Source organism: Ursus americanus, chromosome 6 (genome assembly GCF_024610735.1).
Source record: "Ursus americanus isolate L20-20 chromosome 6, mUrsAme1.1.p, whole genome shotgun sequence".
In the NCBI taxonomy this organism is placed as follows: domain Eukaryota; kingdom Metazoa; phylum Chordata; class Mammalia; order Carnivora; family Ursidae; genus Ursus; species Ursus americanus.
In genome coordinates this window covers 73,725,244-73,731,367 of record NC_142132.1, presented here as the reverse complement: position 1 = coordinate 73,731,367, position 6,124 = coordinate 73,725,244, and positions in this window count along the sequence as shown.

The following is a 6,124-nucleotide window of genomic DNA, read 5'->3' as shown; positions in this document are numbered from 1 at the left end:
GAGTAGTGTCAGACCTCCAACGTTGTTCTTCTTCAATATTTATCAGCTATTTGGTGTCGTTTATCTTTCCATATAAAATTTAGAATCGATATGTAACTATCCACAAAGTAATTTGCTGGGATTTGGGTCAGGATTGCATTGAACTTGTAGATCAAGTTGAGAACTGACATCTTAATAATTTTGAGTCTTTCTATGCATGAACATAAAATATGTCTCCATTTATTTAATTCATCTTTGGTTTTGTCCATCAGACTATTATAAATTTCCTCATATAAATCTTATACGTATTTTGTAAGATTTATACCTAATTAGTTCATTTGGAGGGGGGTATTAAAGTAAATGGTATTGTGTGCTTCTAATTTCAAATTGCATTTGTTCATTGCTGGTATATAGGAGGCAGTTGACTTTTATAAATTAAAGTTATATCCTAAAAACTTGCTATAATTAGTTATTAATTCCAGATTTTTTTTTTGTTCTTTGGAATTTTCTTTACAGATGACCATCTCATCTGAAAACAAAGAGTTTTATGCCTTCTTTCTTGATCTATGCAGTTTTTATTTCCTTTTATTGTCTTACTGTGTTAGCTAGGATTTCCAGTACCAAGTCTAATAGGAGTGGCAAGAGGGAATACCCTTGCCTTGTTCCCAATTATACAAAAAAGCATCTAGTTTCTCATAGTTAGTAATGGTTACTGTAGGTTTTTGTAAATGTTCCTATCATGTTAAGAAAGTTCTTTCTTTTTTACCTACTTTGTTGAGAACTTTTATCATAAAGAGGTCTTGGATTTTGTCAAATGCTTATCCTGAATTTACTGATGTGATTCATAAGATGTTTCTTTTTATCTTGTTGGTAGGATGGAGTACTTTAATTGGTTTTTGAAGGTTGAACCAGCCTTGCATACTTGTCCTTATAAATAGAGAGTATTCTCTCTGCTTCTGTTTTCTAAAATATAGTATCATTTGTTACTTAATTTCTGCCTACTAAATCTGTTCATTTGTGATAGAGGCATGTTAAAGTTTCAAAATATAATACTACTTGCAGTTCTATCAGTGTTTTCTTCATGTACCTTGATGCTCTGTTGTGTCAACCCTAAAAGTAAGTTCTACCAGCAAATGGATTTATTCATGAATAGCAGAGGAATTACAATTCAGGACAAGTAAGCTATAGCAAAGCCACAGGCAGTCAGGTAATCAAAGGAGAGGAACTTCAGAGAGAAAAGAAGAAAGTTGCGAGGAAGGGAAGCTGCTCGGAGTGGAAGTCTACCAGAGTTCACAGTGGTGATGGTTTCTCACCACTGAGGGTGGCATTTTCTTACTGGCTGAGCTTGTTGCTGGGCAAGGACAGTCTTCCTTCCTCCTGCTTGTGGGATGGGGGGTGCAGGGCCGGGGGGTAAAGTAGGCTCTTCCTGCTGGGAACACAACTGAAGACAAGTGGTAGGTAGGAGAGCTCCCGCTCAATTTCACAGTTTTTAGGCATATACACATGAAGGATCGTTAAGTCTTCTTGATGCATTAATCCCTTTATCATGTAATTGTCTTTCTCCCTGACACCTTTCCTGGCTCTGAAGTCTGCTATGTCCTATATTAATATAGCTACTCCTGATTTTCTTCCCATTAGTGCTAGCATGGTATATCCTTCTTCATTCCTCTACTTTAAATCTATCTGTATCTCTATATTTAAAATGAGTTTCTTTTAGACAATATGTAATAGTGCCATGTTTTCTGATTCACTCTGACAGTTTCTGTCCTCAAGCTGGTATATAGAGTCCATTTATATTTCACTTGATTATTTACATAGAGTGATACTGACCATATTTATAACTGTTTCCTACTTGTTGCCCTTATTATTTGCTTCTTTTTTTCCTCTCACTCTTTTCCTGCCTTTTATTATTTTTATTGGACATTTAATATAACCTAATTTTCTTTCTTCTGTTTGCATTTAATGATATCTCTGCTAATTCTTTTAGTGGTTGCCCTTAAGTTTGCAATAGATAATTACCACTGATCGTGTTCCACTTTCAACAGCACTATAGCATTGCATGGGTATTGCAAGTACCTTATAAATATGTCTCCCCAGTTCCTCCCTCCCATCTCTCATTTAAATCATTCATGTATCCATTAATTGAACATACTGTTATCTCTTAAGAATATGAAAGAATGAAGGATTTTACTTTGTTTTCATTTATTCCTTGAAAACTACTCTTCCTTTATGTAGATCCACGTTCTACTCTGCATTATTGTCCTTCTCTCTGAAAAAAAATTCTTTTAACATTCTTTCAAGTCAGTACTGCAGATAACAAATTCCCACAACTTTTGTTCGAGAAAGTTTATTTCTGCTTCACTTTTGTAGGATAATTTCACCGGATACAGAATTCTAGGCTGTTGTGTTTTTTTTTTTTCTTTTCGATACTTACATATTTTATTCTACTGCAGTCATTTTGTTTGAGTTTCTGACTTCTCTTGTGGCAGCTATTGGCTTGGGTTTGAACAGGGTGAAAAAGGTATCAGGAAAAGACAACATTTTACTTCTTAGTGACAAACACCTGCTACTTCCAAATCCCATTCCTGAATCTATGGCTGCCATCATATATCTTACCCTAGGAAAGGTTTCAGAACAGAGCATTGGTGTATTTTCCCGCAGTTCAGGGCACCACATCTGATTCAAGTTCTTCTTACAAAGCAAGCAGTTATTTTTTATGAGATTCATCTTCTTTGGTAGAATTTGCTACTTCCTCCAGTCCGGTAGCACACGATCCTATAATCGCATATGGAAACACTCAGATGATCAACCACAGACAGCCATCTCCACTATCCTTTGCCTCAACTGTGAAGCATCGCAATATAAGGCATTATTACCATCTATTTTCCAGTTTAAGTTAATCCATTATTGAATTAGAAAATAGAATTAGCTTAGAAAACTTCTGATAATGTTTCTTTCCATAACACATGGACTCTCATTCTACTGTTTTATGTAGGTTGGAATTTGAAGAAATGAAAACATTCTTCTTTCTCTTCCTGAGTTATGATTTGATATATTCTTTTATTTATAATAAATATAATTAGGGATGATGACTTAGGTTTATGACAAAGGAGACTTTCTAGGACTTACTTCGAAGCTGAACTTAGTTCTTACTCACCATCAAAGACTACAACTGCAGACCTATAGGAAAGGGACAGGTTACCTAACATAGGAGACTCGGAGAAGTGTGGATTTTGAAGACACAGTAATTTAAAACAGAAGAAAAGGAAATTGATTCTCACATTTTCACATTTTCTCCCCAAATCTCTAATGAGATGTATCCGTACATGAGGGATGAAAAGGTTATCTCCCATTCTTTTTTCCCTCTAGGAAGTAGAGGGAAGTGTTCATCTGTCATGGAAATTTGAAGTAAACTTTATCACTTAACAATAAGTGTCTGACAGCTCCTAGTATCTGGTCTGTGATGACTCTGTCAACTTCTCTTCAAGCTTAAGGGGAGTCTGTGCAGTACTGCGTCTCTCTGCAGTAGCACTAGTAATGAATCCACACCCTCCAGGGAAATTTGAAGAGCAGCCAATGTTAGTATGAATATTGCTAACATTCAGGAGGAAACTTTGAAGTTCTGCATGCTTCACTTTTTTTGTGTGTGCTGGTGATTTTTAGGGAAGAATGAAAACACTTCCTTTTCTGGAATATTCCAGAAAAAAATTAAATACCAGAAAAATAATTTAGATACTTGACTGAATATAGAACCAAATAGTAATTAACAAAAAGTACCATGTTATTTTAATACAAGAGGCTTTCTTATATGAAAACTATTACTCTCAAAGATGCTCTCAATAAATAGTAAGATTACCTTGGGTTAACTAGAACCATTTTTTTAATGAATATTTAATGGAATGGGGAAATTGCCATGATATAATGTTAATTTTCTTATACGTTTATGTATTTTGTCAATATTAAGCCAACACATACATGAAAATACATTTACATGTTCATTATTTTTTTTTAACGAGAAGGAAATATATTTACACTTTTTAAAATGATCTCCTGCATGGTGAAATATGGGTGAATTTTGTTTTGTGTCATATCTCTCTACATTCTCTGATCTTACCTGGGCTTAACCTAGGGATTCTGAGGAATTCTCTACATCATTAGCACGGCATCTCCTAACTGCACAAGTGCACTAATTTTGTTTTGAGTTAAAATTACCTTTCCATGTAAGCAATCATAAAAGGACACTTTAGTTATTTAGAGGATAGCTTTAATTTTATTCTAATTTTTTGATTTACATTAAAAGAAAATATTCCCTTCAGCATAAGCTGAAGATTAACTGTAATATTTTCAGGATAATTGTTAGCTCATTTGTCACAATAAAAGCAGTACGGGGAGAGGTTAAGAGTGCCGGCCAGCAGTCAGAAAGATCCAGGTCAGAATCCTGGTATTGCAGATTCTAGTTCCATGGCTTTGGGCAAACTGCTGATCCCACAGAGTATTGGTGAACAGCAACTGAGCCAATGTAGTCACACTAAGTTCATAGTCTTATTACTATTGTAATCACATTCCAGAAAATTAAGCTTAACTGAGAAATAGTGAAGAATTTCTTTAATAATATCTGTGTCCGGGGCGCCTGGGTGGCACAGCGGTTAAGCATCTGCCTTCGGCTCAGGGCGTGATCCCGGCGTTATGGGATCGAGCCCCACATCAGGCTCCTCTGCTATGAGCCTGCTTCTTCCTCTCCCACTCCCCCTGCTTGTGTTCCCTCTCTTGCTGGCTGTCTCTCTCTCTGTTGAATAAATAATAAAAATAAAATCTTTAAAAAAAATATCCGTGTCCATTATGTAACATCTTCTCATTTAAATATAAAAATCCCGGGGCGCCTGGGTGGCTCAGTCATTGGGGGTCTGCCTTCGGCTCAGGGCGTGATCCTGGTGTTATGGGATTAAGCCCCACATCAGGCTCCTCGGCTGGGAGCCTGCTTCTTCCTCTCCCATTCCTACTGCTTGTGTTCCCTCTTTCTCTGGCTGTCTCTCTTATTGTCAAATAAATAAATAAATCTTTAAAAAAATAATAAAAATAAATAAATAAATAAATAAATAAATAAATCCCTTCCCCAAATGAGTACACATTTTACCATATTGTTTTCCAGGCAGCTTGTTTTATTATGATATATTAAAATACTATTCCCCAATTTTAGAGACTTTCTAGTAAATACTTAAAGAGAAAGTTGTTTGCAGTATAGATTTTCATTTCTCTATTATCTCATTGTGCAAATGTTATAATTGGCTGACTATCAACTTTTTGGTTAAGTGCATCAATAAGTTATTGTACTGTAAGTACTGTCTGCAAAACTTTGGGTTTGCACACTATACAAATATATGCCAACATTCTAGGAATGTCTTTACAAAAACAAAATGTAGAAAAAAGTTTATGCCGCTGAAATACTTAATTTTTTCAAACATTTGTCTTATTTATATATTTTGATATATCCAAATATATAATTGACTTAAGCATGTAAAAGTATATATCTGAATGTCAGAGAAGTAAATATATTTTAATTACCTTACTTAGAAATAGATTAAAAGTATGCAGTGTTTTGAGGAACCAACGATAGGAAAGAAATGTTGTTGGTTTTTTTTTTTTTAAATCTCAATTCCAGTATAATTAACATACGGTATTATGTTAGTTTCAGGTGTACAATATAGGGTTTCAACAATTCTATACATTACTCAGTGTTCATCATGGTAAGTGTGCTCTTAATCCCCATCACCTATTTCCCCCACCCTCCCACACACCTCCCCTCTGGTGACCATCACTGTCTTCTCTGTAGTTTAGAGTCTGTTGTTATTTGTCCCCTTTCCCTTTGCTCCTTTGTTTTGTTTCTTAAATTCCACATATGAATGAAATCATATGGTATTTGTCTTTCTCCGACTGACTTATTTCCCTTAGCATTATACTCTCTAGCTACATCCATGTCGTTGCAAATGGCAAGATTTCATTCTTGTTATGTCTGAGTAATATTTTCTTGTATATATACACCACATCTTCTTTGTCTATTCATCAGTCAATGGCCACAGGCTATTTCCATATCTTGGCTATTGTAAATAATGCTGCTATAACATAGGGGTACATATGTTATTTTTTT